This window comes from Nelumbo nucifera, chromosome 1 (genome assembly GCF_055504915.1).
Source record: "Nelumbo nucifera cultivar China Antique chromosome 1, China Antique-T2T, whole genome shotgun sequence".
NCBI classification, from domain to species: Eukaryota; Viridiplantae; Streptophyta; class Magnoliopsida; order Proteales; family Nelumbonaceae; genus Nelumbo; species Nelumbo nucifera.
This window is the reverse complement of record NC_142649.1, coordinates 34,278,142-34,292,135: the sequence shown is the minus strand read 5'-3', so window position 1 is coordinate 34,292,135 and position 13,994 is coordinate 34,278,142.

The following is a 13,994-nucleotide window of genomic DNA, read 5'->3' as shown; positions in this document are numbered from 1 at the left end:
ATCACCAATCCTCATGTCCCCAAGTGAGATCGACAATCAAGGGAAATAGGCATCTCTTCGCATGAATAATTTAGGGCTAGAGTAAGCCCTCTTTGTTTTCATAATCACATATGGCAAGATTAAAAAAATACCCTTTCATGATTCTTCAGAATGAAACAAGGAATGTTATTACCATAAGCTTGCTCATGTATCACATCTCCACCACTTATCATGAGTGCAATGCATCAAAAGGTGAATTAGGGTTTGGGATCTAGGGATGAGTGCATTTTATGCTCCATCTCACCCTTTTATTCTTTTAGTGTGAGTGCATTTTATGCTCCATCTCACACTAGCTCTTTTTTTTTTTTTTTTGGATAATAGGTTCCAATACATGAACTCATTATCGTGGTCTCAACAAGCCTAACAAAACAAGTTCTAGAATAATCAACCCCTGTTTGTCCGTTAGAAACCAAATGCTCACAAGGGTCAACTCTGTATTGCATCTTGCCCATTGATCATTCAAACTACTGAGATACCTTCCATAGCCAAGAATTTCAGCTAGATTTTCCTGCATCCTTTCTTGTTTATCCTACCTAAGCACATGATTCAAGGTGGTTTGCAATCATTCAAAAACAAGTCTCTAAGGAGCAGAAATTTCAAAAGAAAATGTTAAAAAGTGATGATCAAAGCATGCTAGAGCTCGAAAAAATTTATCAACCCCTTACTCCTCCCCCACACTTAAGATATACATTGTCCTCAATGTATGCAATATGCATGATAAGAACAAGGAGAGAGATTTAAGAGGACTTCCCTGAATGCCTCGTTGAGATCCTGTAGATGTGAGATATGAAAAAGAGAAAAACACACTCATAAGAAAGAAGAAAAAAAAAACTAAACAAACAAGTAACTAAACTTAATGGGTTGCCTCCCACAAGCGCTTGTTTTAAGTCGTGAGCTTGACTTTCACCTTTCCTTCACGGTGGTTTCAAGGAGAGAACGGACCCATGGTGGGTGGGTTGTTCTCCTTCGATGTAATAGATGGGAGGGGTTTTGTGTGAGATGGAGGTAAAGATGCATTATGAATTGTAATTTCAAAAGAATGTGGCTCAGAAGTCAAATTTTGCAATTCTGATTTCAGTACAAACTTCTGCTCTGCTTGTTGCAATTGATTAGGAGTATTGTTAAGTGCAACTTTCAGCATGTCTTCTGATTTAGATGTATCTACTTCAGCTGCACCAAGATCAATGCTATCGATTGCATTAATTTCATGTTCAATTGTGTTGGGATGTTCAAGGGAGCCGTGGCAAGATGGTTCTCCATGCTTCCTCCTTGGTCCATTAGCTCGTGGGAACAATTAGCCAACCTCTTCCTCTCCCACTTCATTAGTAGCCGGCGGTGCCAGAAGATTGTTATCTCACTCATGTCGATTAACTAGAAGCAGGGTGAGAGCCGCCGAGCCTACACCAATCATTTCAAGAAGGAAGAGCATAAAGTCCAAGACCTCGACCCCTCGGTCTCTATGCATGCCGCAATCAATGGCCATCGGCCTGGTCCCCCTCAAGTGGTCCATCTCTAAGATGCCACTAAAGAACATGGTGGAATTTTTGAAACAAATGCAAAAGTACATTGCCACCGAAGAGGCCAAGGCCAGTGTGCTCCTCTAGGAGTCTAAGAATGACCATAGTCTAGGGTTCTCGGAGAAGAGAAAGGAAAGAGATAGATGCGACTACAACCACCGCAACAATAGCAAAGACAGTAACAAGAAGCTGCTGGCCATTTCCTACATCAAATACATGCCACTCAACTCCACCCGAATGCATATCCTCATGCAAGTAGGGAAGGAGGAATACCTGAAGTGGCTAGTCAAGATGAAGAGGAACCCCAAGAGGGGTAATCCAAAAAAAGACTGCAAGTACCACCACGACACCGCCCATCACAACAAAGACTTCTACAAGCTCAAAAATGAGATTGAGTCCCTCAATCGTTGTGGTCACTTAAAGGAGTACGTGGGGGGCGATGCTGACACTTCATCCTGACAACAACAATGGTAGTGGTGGGAACGTCACCGCCAGGGGCACGACCTTGAGTGGATCCTTGGCCTTAGCTACAAAGGCTTACGCCAGGAAACTCATCATCCATGGCTTGACACCCAATAAGCCAAGACAAGACGACATCATCTCCTTCTCAAACGATGACTTGAAGGGGGTCTCGGTACCCCATGATGATACATTAGTGGTGTTAATGACCATCGCCAATTACATGGTGAAGAGGACACTTGTGGATAGCGGATCTTCAGCGGACATCCTCTTCTATGATACATTCGTGAAGATGAAGCTGACACCAGATTAGTTGCAGCCAGTCGTTGTGCCACTGGTTGGATTCTCGAAGCCATCATCAAACCAGAAGGAAGAATCACCCTAAAAGTCATAGTAGGGAGAGAGGCTCGGTAAGTGACCAGGATGTCTGAGTTCTTGGTCATGAAGATAGGCTCCCCTTATAATGCCATCACCGGGAGGGCGACCCTTCATGCACTCAAGGCAGCCATCTCCTCCAACCACCTCACCATGAAGGTCTCCACCGAGCATAGTGTCGGAGTCGTCTGGGGGAAGCAGCAAGCAACCAGACAATGCTATGTGGTAGTACTGAAAGACAAGAATAAAGAAGCTTTACGGTCAGATGGACTCAACCTTAGAGATGAATTGCAAGCCGAGGCCAGTTAGCCAAGGACCTCGTCTTAGTTCCCCTAGACGAGGCCAAGCCCAAGAAGATGGTTTGTGTTGGGTTCAGCCTTTCTCCGGGCACACATTCTGAATTGGTAAGCTTCCTCAAAACTAATGCCAACGTCTTTGCTTGGTCTGCCGCTGATATGCTAGGAATTGACCCCTTGGTCATTACTCACATTCTAAACGTGGACCCGAGCTGTAGGCCAGTTCGACAAAAAAAGAGGAGCTTTGCATTGGAGCACTGGAAAGCCATCAGAGAGGAGGTAGATAAGCTAATCTGCATTGGCTTCATCCGAATGGTACATTACCCTAAATGGTTGTCTAATGTGGTCATGGTTAAGAAGAATAATAGGAAATAGCGGATTTGTATTGAGTTTACAGACCTCAACTGAGATTGCCCCAAAGACAAATTTCCATTGCCGAGGATCGATCACCTCATCAATGCCACTATGGAGTACGAGCTTCTACACTTCATGGATGCCTTCTCCGGATACAATTAGATTAAGATGCACCCCAAGGATGAGGAAAAGACCTCATTCATCACTGAGCATGACACCTATTGCTACAAGGTCTTACCCATCGGATTGAAGAATGTTGGATCTACCTACCAACGGTTAGTAAACAAAGTGTTCAAGGACCAGATGGGGAGAAACATTGAAACCAATGTTGATGACATGGTAGTAAAGGGCCTGAAAGCCGACCAGTACACCTCAAACCATGGTGAAATCTTTGCAGTGCTGAGGAAGTACAACATGATGTTGAAACCTAGCAAGTGTGCCTTCGGTGTCACCTCAGGCAAATTTTTGGGCTTCGTCGTTACTCAACAAGGCAAAGAGGCCAACCTAGAGAAAATCCAGGCCATACTTGACACGGAACCACCTCGGTCTATCAAGGAAACACAAAAGCTCACCGGCCGAGTGGCTGCCCTCAACCGATTCATGTCGAAGTTGGTCGACCGTTGCTTACCCTTCTTCTAAGCCATCAAGAAGCTGAAGGACTTCCAATGGACTGAAGAATTCCATAAAATCCTTTGATGAGTTAGAGTCCTATCTTGCCACTTCCCCTTTTCTTACACGTCCCCTTCCACGAGAAACCCTACTCTTGTATTTCTTGGCCGGGGATGAGGCCATCAGTTCTATTTTGGTGCAAGAAGACAAAGGCGTACAATGACCAATCTATTACGTCAGTAAGGTCCTCTGTGATGCCGAGACCAAGTACCCCGAGGTAGAGATGCTAGCCTTCGCATTGGTGTTCTCAACCAAGAAATTCCGGCACTATTTCCAAGCTCACAGCATCATAGTATTGACCAGCCAACCCCTCAAGTCTGTACTCTCCAAACCTAAGCCCCCGGGTCGACTGGCCAATTGGGCCGTTGAATTGTTTGAGTTCGACCTATATTACCAACGGAGGCCTACGATCAGGGCACGAGCCTCTAATGCCAAGGTAGAGGAGCAGGTCTCATACTTCTCACCCTAGATAACATTGAGGTTGATTATGTGCTTCGATTCACCTTCCCTGCTTCCAACAATGACGTTGAGTTTGAGGCCCTACTCGCTGGTCTGCAGCTTGCCAAAGACCTCAGAGCCTAACATGTTGAAGTCTTCAGCGACTCTCAGTTGTTGGTGAACCAAGTGAACGGAGAGTACGAAGCCCGAGAGCCCAGCATGGCTAAGTACTTGGCCAAAGTTCGAGAGCTGGTCAACCATTTCCAGCACCTCGCCCTACAACGACTCCCTTGGGCCTAGAACATGAGAGCCGAATCCCTATCTAAGTTGGCAAGTACCTTCGGACCAGCCCTCAGCCACACTATGTGTGTTGAGAAGCTAGCATGACCTAGTATTGAAGAGATGCAGGTGTTTCCAATCCCAGCTGAGTCTTGTTGGATGGACCCCATCCTCACCTTTCCACAACACGAACAACTCCCCTCCGACAAGAATGAAGCAAGGAGAGTCTGACGGCAAGCAAACCACTATGCTGTGCTTGATGGAAAACTTTACAGGAGATCTTTAACCTTGCCTTACTTTCGATGCCTTTGCTAGGAGGAGGGCGAGTATATGCTCCGAGAGGTCCATGGAAGGCATCTACGGAAACCACCTTGAAGCCAGAGTCATAGCGAAGAAAGCACTAAGGCAAGGGCATTTATGGCCGACGATACAGAAGGACGCAACCGAGCTAGTACGAAAGTGTGACCGATGCCAGAGACACTCCAACTTCTCCCATTGGCAAACCACAACCCTCAGCAGTCCATGGCCCTTTCCCAAGTGAGGAATGGATCTCCTTGGAACCTTCCATTAAGCCACCGGGAACAGGAAATACCTCATCATCGCAATAGACTATTTCACCAAGTGGGTCAAAGCAAAACCCTTGCAGACCATCACATCCAAAATGATCTAATGCTTCTCCTAGGAAAACATCATCTGTAGCTTCGACATCCCCCACATACTCGTCACTAACAAGGGAAAGCAGTTCGATGATGCCAGGTTCAGGGAATGTGTGTGAGCATTGGCATCAAACAATAGTACACCTCGGTCGGCTACCCCCAAACCAACGACCTAGCCGAGGTTACCAATAGAACCATCTTGGAGAGACTGAAGACAAGATTGGATAGAGCGAAGGGACTTTGGGACGATGAGCAGTACAGAGTTCTATGGGTCTTTCGGTCAACACCTCAGAAAGCCAAAAGTGAGACCCCGTTTAACTTGACTTATGAGACCGAGGTCATCATCCCAGCAAAGATCGACTAGCTGACGCTTTGAGTTGAGGCGTACAATGAGGCCAGGAATGATGAAGAACATAGAAACAATCTAGATCTGTTGGAAGGCGTCCGAGAGCAAGCTCAAGTTAGGGTGGCAGTCTATCAACAAAGGGTAGCTAATACTACAACTCTCAGCTAAAAGAGCACCACTTCAAAGAAAGTGACCTCATCCTCAAAAAGGTCATGGTGCCTAAGCCCGACATTGGAGAGCTCGATCCCAACTAGGAAGGGCCCTATAGAATTAGGCAGGTGGTCTGCCCCGGTACCTTTTGGCTAGAATACTTGGGCAGAAGACCGGTGCCTCATACTTGGAACTCTGAAAACCTCCAGATGTACTACCAGTGGTACAATAATTTCTTGTACAAAAACTTATCAATGAAAAGTGCAAATTTCCTTTCGCCTTAGCTCCAATTTTAGTGTAGACATTCTTGTTCCATTTAACAGCTTGGAACCTGTGGACGCACAACTATCCGTAGTACACAATCTTCACCAAGGTTATATGCTCGGACTGGACGACACCCAAGGCACACAACTCCTGAAGAGCCATACACCTACTTGCCTTTGGGCTAAGGCAAAGGACTCCAAGGATCTCCATTACGACATCAGCCCACAATGTCAACCCACTATCTAGTGCAAACTGGAACGAATGAACACACTAAAATAGGCAATGCTGCTTTGCTAAGGCGAAAGCACTCTGCGACCATGTCTAGGCACCAATAGCTAGGCCTCGGCTAGATGCGAGTCCGTTCACTAAGCCCCCAAGGCAGGTTAAGTTAGGTAGGCAAAGGTATTTTCCTCCTTCTCCTTCATGCTAAGGAAACTAGCCCTGAACCCTTGAGGGCATATCTCAGCCTCGGCCTAGCTATCTTGATGGGAAAAGGCTAAGTACAGGTCAGGAGAGCTAAGGCATTCACCTCCCTTTCCTCCTTGCTAAGGAAAGGGGACCCAAGCCCTCGGTGGTGAAGCTCGCCCTTGGCCTTACTTCCTTAATTTAAAGGCCTAATAAGTGGCTAAGTAAAAGACAATGAGTTTTTTGCTACTTGTGACCTCTCGGAGGGGGCATCAACCCCGAACAAAACAAGAAAAAAAGAAAGAAAATGCATAAGATAGATAAAAAATTTGTTTCATTCATTCATTATCATTTTGAACATCACAAAAAATGGCCTCGGTTGGGGGTGGTTGAGCCCCTTATAAAAAATAAGCAAACAAAAAGCAAAGAAGGAGACTTTGGAGATGTACAAGGAGGATAGACAAAAAGAGGCTTCGTGAAGAGACCCCAGCCCCATGTAGAGTGTCTTCCAGCATTGAAGTCCATGCACTCATGGGTAGCTTTGGGCTATGCGGTCTGCTCATCGCCGGCCTGAGCATCGGATGGATGCACCATATCGGTTCGCCCCGTCTCCATCACCATATTAGATTGAACTCCTAATTAGTTGACATCAAAATCAGGCTACAGAGGCAGCACCAAGGCCTTTGTATCTTCGATGCCCTATAAATAAGAGACAACACTGAACTTCTCCATTTCATTCTAGTAGGCCGGCTACTCCTTGGCCTCACTCTGAGAGGCCCAGGCTGCTTGCAACTGCTCCCTCTTAGCTGAGACCTTGGTGTCCATCTCCATTCCAGCTGCTCCTTATCCTCATGTGAGGTCCTAAGTTGTTGTAGGAGGATCTCAACCTTGTTGCAAAGGCCAACGATAGTCGAAGATATCTGCAAGGAACAAGTGACTATCAATTAGGGAAAAGCAAAGAAGATAAATTTGGTTAAGTATGGGAGGAAAAAGTCTCACCTCGGCCAAGTGATCCAGTAGGGTGTCCCGGACACCTTGAATGTTCATTTGGGTCCAAGATTACCTATCCCCATCTGGGAGCATCATAGTTTGTGTGTCGCCCTAGGATACTTAGTGTGTTGCCCTCTCACACTCTAGTGAGGGCAAAAAACGCGTTGCACTGCCAACGGCATGTCGTCGCAACAGTTTGAAGAATGGTGCCTCGACTGACGTGTGCCCCTAACAATGCCCTTAGCTAGAGGCTCCTTCACCACCAGTCCTTTTCCCCATGGAGGTTGGAGAACTTCGGCCGGTCTCTTTGGGGTGGAATCCTTCCTCCTCTCGGCCTCGACGGGATCCTTCGCCCGAGGCAGTTCCTTCACTGTAGCAGATTCCTTCGGCGTTTTCTTCCTCGACGGCCCCTGGCCCGAAGTCCTCTTATTGGACATCGCCATCTACATGATCTTATCGTTAATGTTGCCTTCCATCTCTACAAAACACCACAAAGCATGTTAGTATGTAAGAAGAGTGAGGGAAGACGACGTGTACAACTGACAATAGGAGTTCCCCTACCAAGGCGGGCAGGGCTGAGACCAGTACACACCAAGGCTTCCTCTGCCACCAAGGGCTCGGTGTGAATCATCCCAAACTATCAAATCTGGGTCATCACTTCATTCTCCTCATTGTTATTATATGGTCGTATCTTCGCAGCCAAAATATCTAGCTTCCCCCAGTCAGATCAAAAAGGTCATCCCCTTGGACAGGACACAGAAATATTTCTTATTCCAATTGTACACAGACGATGGGTTGTCAACCACTCTACCATGTCGGCCCTGGAAGTAGAACAAACTGGTTCCAGTTGGGTGTTTCCCCACAACAAACATACAACGGAAGATTTTCAAGGTGACATGCACACATCCGAGGCAAGCCATCACTAGCACAACTATGATCGTCCTAACTACATTGAGGGTTAGCTGACTATGGGAGATATTATAAAAGTAGAGGATCTTGAAGACAAGTGGAGGAATGGAAAATTTGAGGCCAAAGTAGAGGTAGTGCTCATTCACACACAACTCTCCCTCAATCAGCTGTCATGGCCTATCACCAACATTAGGGACTCTAAGCCTATAGACCCCATGAATATGGTACATCTTAGCAATAGACCTTACTTGCTCTTGCTTAGTTCACTATCCAGGTTGGAGAGCAGATATCACATCAAGGTAACGTGTCAACCTTTGGCCTCGGCTATCTCCTCTGAATCGAGTCCTCGGCTGCCATAGACTCCACTATTTTTGGGTTGCATCAAGGCATTCCCAACGGTGTCCCCCCTCGGCTCGTAGAACCAGTATTTTCATTGGTAGACTCACCACCCCGTCGGTCACACTCGATGCCTCCAGGTGTGGTTCTCCCCCTCAATACCTAGACCCTTGGGCCTCTATGGTCAGCCCTTAGACCTTCTACTAGAACTCCCACTACTAGATGATGAGGAAGAGGAAGAGCTGTTGGTGTCACTCATGTTTGGGAGATCGTAACACTCAGAATCGTAATCAGAGTACGACATTGTTAAGAAAGAAGGTACTTACCTAGTTAGAGTGGTTGGAGGAAGAAGAAGGCTAGGGGATTGATGGGATCATGGTTGAAGTCTCTGGAAGCTTAGACAAAAGCGAGAAAATGGTGGGGGACCGCCTCAACCAGTGACCCTATTTAAAGGAAAATGTACAACTCAAATCGTTTCGATCCAATGGCCGCGGAGCCGTCGATCTAACAGCCCGAACCGATGAATGCCACGTGGCTATGACCTTATGAATGCAAAACGACACTGAGCGAGTTGGCCGGTTCGCCCCCCGACTCTAGATCAGAAGCAACCCGACCCGGGAGACCCGTCGCTCATCTTGTGCACGATTGCGGCCAACCAACTCGTTGCCCATCTCGTGCATGGCCAAGAACAGTCAACCCGTCGGCCATCTCATGCTCGACCATGACCAATCGGTGCCGATGCTCGTCCTGCTTTTGGATCTACGATGACACCCGTGAAGAACATGGCTGATGAATGCGAACGCCCCACGCATGTACAAGACACGGCTCCGCACCCTCGACTCCACACCCTCGGCCCCTGGGATAACACCCAGGGCATCTAACATGTACTCTCTTGCTCTCAGGTTGGATGAATCGACCTCGACCAAAAGAGTGAAGTTACCTAATTGCCCTCCTTGACAACAACATATATACATATATATATATATATATATATATATATATTCAACATGTATTTACAGTTTTATATATTATAACATTAGGTTTTTCTCGAAACCTGCCCTAAACCCCAATCAGTATCAGAAAACCCACCCCTAGGCTGGGATGAGGCCCCCAAAGGAATGGTTCAAATTGCCATCCCTAACTAAGAACATACAGAAAGTCAACAAAAATATAACTCATCATTTTTACTGATTGGGGTTTAGGACAGGTTTCGGGAAAAACCTGATTATATAATATATATAAAACTGTTAATTCATGTTGATATCAGTATCAAAAAACTCACCCCTAGGATGGGATGAAGCCCCAAAGGAAGGGGTCCAATTGCCATTCCTAACTAAGAACATACAGAAAGTCAACAAAAATATAACTCCTCATTTTTATAGCAACGAGGGAAATCCAATGCCTTTTGAGAATAGGGAGCTCCTTCCACTATATTCTGATATTTAATTCATTTGACTCAAGTGAACACATCAATGGAAGGTATAATAAGGTTTTCCACAATCCAAAATCAACTCCTCGTTTAACCTTTTTAAAATACACTTCAAGGCAATTGGAGCTAAATCAAGTTGCCTCCACTACCTTGTTAAAGTTTTCTGAGATTTAAAATTATTAAAAATAAAAAATGCATGGGGATGGAACTCAGATGGTAGAGCGCTCGCTTAGCATGCGAGAGGTACGGGGATCGTTACCCCGCATCTCCATTTTTATAAAATTTTGAGGCGTCGAGTAAAATTTAAGATTTAAAAGTTGAGTTCTCCCGTTTTCCCATTACAATTATTATTTTTCTCTTTTTTACCTTATGGAAACTTACAAGTCTGTTCTTGTTCTAATTAATAGGAGTTTGCTTACATCGTTAGATTTATTGAGTGTAAATTATATATGTAACGCATGTTAGTGCGTGCAACACAACGAGGCACAATTTGCTTGTTCAGGACTATAGTAGAGGGTCTATCATAAGGATGCTTCATGAGATTGTTTGATTTTGCTTTGGTCCACTCCAACAGCCAAGACTTGATTAAGTGTATTAAGATTTAAATTTGATATTTTTATCATAAATGTTAATAACAATCTCATGCATAAGTGTTCTCTCATGTGATGTGACAAGACAATTTCTCAAAAATTCGTATTGATAAATATCAAAGGCTGTGTTTGGTTGTGGCGCAAATAACTTTGTACTAGTACAATTGTATGGGAGTGCAAAAGTAAAAAATGCAAATTCTTGTTTAATTTTGCTTTGGATTTTATTTTTCTACTTCATGTCTTAATTTTACTTCATTTGTATTGCAATCAAACAAAATAAGTTAAATTTTGAAACAAAAATAGGTCACAATTTACACTCAAATCATTTACACTGCCATGGTTTTGCATCACTACAATTTTATTTGTATTGCAACCAAACACAGTCAAAGGTTTCTAATACAGACGGAAATGATAGAAAACACAAGCATAATATTCCATATGTGTGGTCTACAATACTTTTATAAGCTAAGGCATACAACAAACATATAAGAATACTAAGAATTCCTCCAAAGTTTAAAGCACCTAATTCTTGGAATTAATGCTTAGGGCAGGTTCGTTTTCACTTAACTCTTATTTCTTGAGAGGAAAATGGGTGTTCAATTTATTTTTCTTATCTTTTACCTCTTAAAGAGAAATCTCCAAATTGAGCCTTAGCATTTAATTTGGAGATTCCAACTATGTCTTTATAGTTTCAAGTGATGTTCGTCCCTTTCAAATGTGGTAGGGAAACCTATATAGCTTTTGTAATGCTATGTTTGTTTTGAAGGAAAATATAGGGAAAAGAAAGGAAACCTCTATAAATCTTATATAGGTTTTCCTACCTTTTCCATCAGACCAAATATAGCCTAATGGTTTCCTTATCTTTCTCTTCCTTTCCCTACTTTTTCCTTCAAACCAAACAGAGCTTTACTGATCCTTTGGAAAGTGCTGACGGTGAAATATTGATGCATATGTTAAGCTAAAATAAACTAATGTAAGAAGACCACTTGTGGTTGTTGCACTGCTAATTCCATTTTGTATATAATAATTACTAACCTCATAAATTATGCAGCTAAGTCTTAGTTTGGAAGGAATACAAATACAAATATACACAGTAATACAAATTAGAAGGTTTTGCATTATATATATTTGTATTCGCACTCTTTTCAATCTGAGCCTAAAGCTGTGTTTGATTTCAATACAATTTTATTTGCACTAGTAAAAATGCATGGGAGTGCAAAGTGCACCTCACAGAGTCACACCAACTTCATATTACTTACGTTCGTGCAGGGAACATCTCCCGTACTTTTATGTTGTCATCCATGGGAGATGCTCCCAATGCACGATTACAATGTGCCATGATATTGGTGTGAGGCATGCTCTATGATATTCAACCCTATACGGGACAGGGTCAATCTTAATTTTAGTGTATTTAGAACTATAGGCCTGGAACCTGGCCCAGTCCTAGTCTTATAATTTTAGGCCCGGGGTCTAAGCCCGATCCCAAACCAGGGCCCTTAAGACAAGTTCTAAGCCTGGATCAGGCCTGACCAAATCTGGATTTTCTCCTTACATAGCACACCTCACACGGTCACAGCAACCTCATAGCATTTCCAATCGTGCGCAGGAAACATCTCTTGTACTTGTATTTTGTCATTCATGAGGGAAGTTCCCAATGCACGACTGCAATGTGCTGCGATTTTGAGGTGAGGCATGCTCTATGAGGAGAAAATCTGATCTTGGCACGACCAAGCCCATGATCATCCAACCTTGTATGGGTTAGGGTCAATCTTAATCCGGTTTCAGGTTGAGGTGAATCTCTCCTAATCTATCCCATTGACATTGCACCATTTAGAAATTCGTATTGTTAGGGGTGCAAATCGGGTGGGCTGGGCCTAGGGTCCAAGCCCGAGCCTGAGGTTAAGCCCCAAAGCTGAATTATCCAATCAGGGCCCAACTAGAACTGAAATTTGATGGACTCAGATTGGTCAATCAGTCCACATTAAAATTCAGTATAAAATGATAAATGTATATATATATGGTTTACCAAAAAAATCTATGCAAATAAACATGTATGCCTTACAAATATATATTTGTATAATATATGTATGCGTACAAATATGTATTTAAGTTAAGGTAGGGTCAACTTTAGATGGGTTCGTGCTACCTAAGGACTTGGCCGAGGCCTGGCAAAAAATATAAAAAAAAAACCCAAAGTTTTGGGCTCCTGCCTGCCCCAAGACCAAAAATCTAAGCCTAATACGTATATAAAATTGTGGATCGGGTCTAGCCGAGCACGGGTTGGGCCGCCCAAATTGAACCCCTATATATTGTAGATGTGTGCCTTGTTACATGAGATGGATCATCGCTTTATTTGATTGGGACCATCAGGTTGGGTTGATTACCAGCCCATTTGGCTGCTTCAATGAACATCATCATCTCCACTCTAAATCATACGGTTGGATGCCTAGATATCCGTTGATTTATGTTATCACCTTGTATACATCAACCACTAATATCTGGCCGTCCGATCACAAGTCTATTCTTGGATTAGATGGTCCTAGGAAGTATTGGAAAAAGAGGAGCCCTGAATAAACATGAATTGTAACGGAATTAACGGTAGAGATGGTTACTCTACGGTCTCTACCAACTACCAAATACTAAGGTAGTCAGGTGCTCCTAATCCATTTCTAATTTTATGATGAGTCATGCGTGATTGTATTTTACCGTTGATAAAATCTTGAGCGAAGAGGTGCTCCTAATCCATTTCCAATTTAGCTCGGCTCATATATATGTATGATTATCTCTTTCTCTCCGGTGCAAATAACAAACTAGTCTTTCGATTGATTCCTTAGGCAGAAATAAAACTCTGATTTTCTCATTCTGAATCTCTTAAACCCTAGCTCTCGCATTCTGTCTCGCTCTCTCGCAATCTTTCTCATTTTTTCATTCTCACTGTAGTCAGTCAGAGTAATCGTGATCAGTCTACAATTCTTGATTGCGCAATGGGTCGTAGAAGGATCAAGATCGAGAAGATTGAGTGCAAAGACAAACTTAATGTATGCTTTTCGAAGCGAAGAACGGGATTGTTCAAGAAAGCTAAGAAACTAGATGATCTCTCCGGTTCCAAGACTGCGATCATCATATTCTCTCCCGCTGGTAAAGTTTTCACGTTCGGCGATCCGGTAGTCGACTCCTTAATCGACCGCTACCTCCTCCTTCATCACCATCAACCGCACCGCCTTAACCAAAGCAGTGTTGCCATTGAAGTTGACAACGGAAAAGTTGATTTGAACGATTCTGAAGATCGGATGCGAGAAATCGAATCTTTGTTGATGAGAGGCAAGGAGAATGTAATGAAACGTGTATTGGAGCAACAACAGAGAGAGCCTGTCATACCTTCTTCTTCTTGCTTTCAGTCAACCTTGCTTCCGAATGAACCATTAGCTGGAATTTCGTCTTATTCGTCAAGCTCATCACTGGAAACTTTTGGCGTTGACGGTTTTGAGAATCC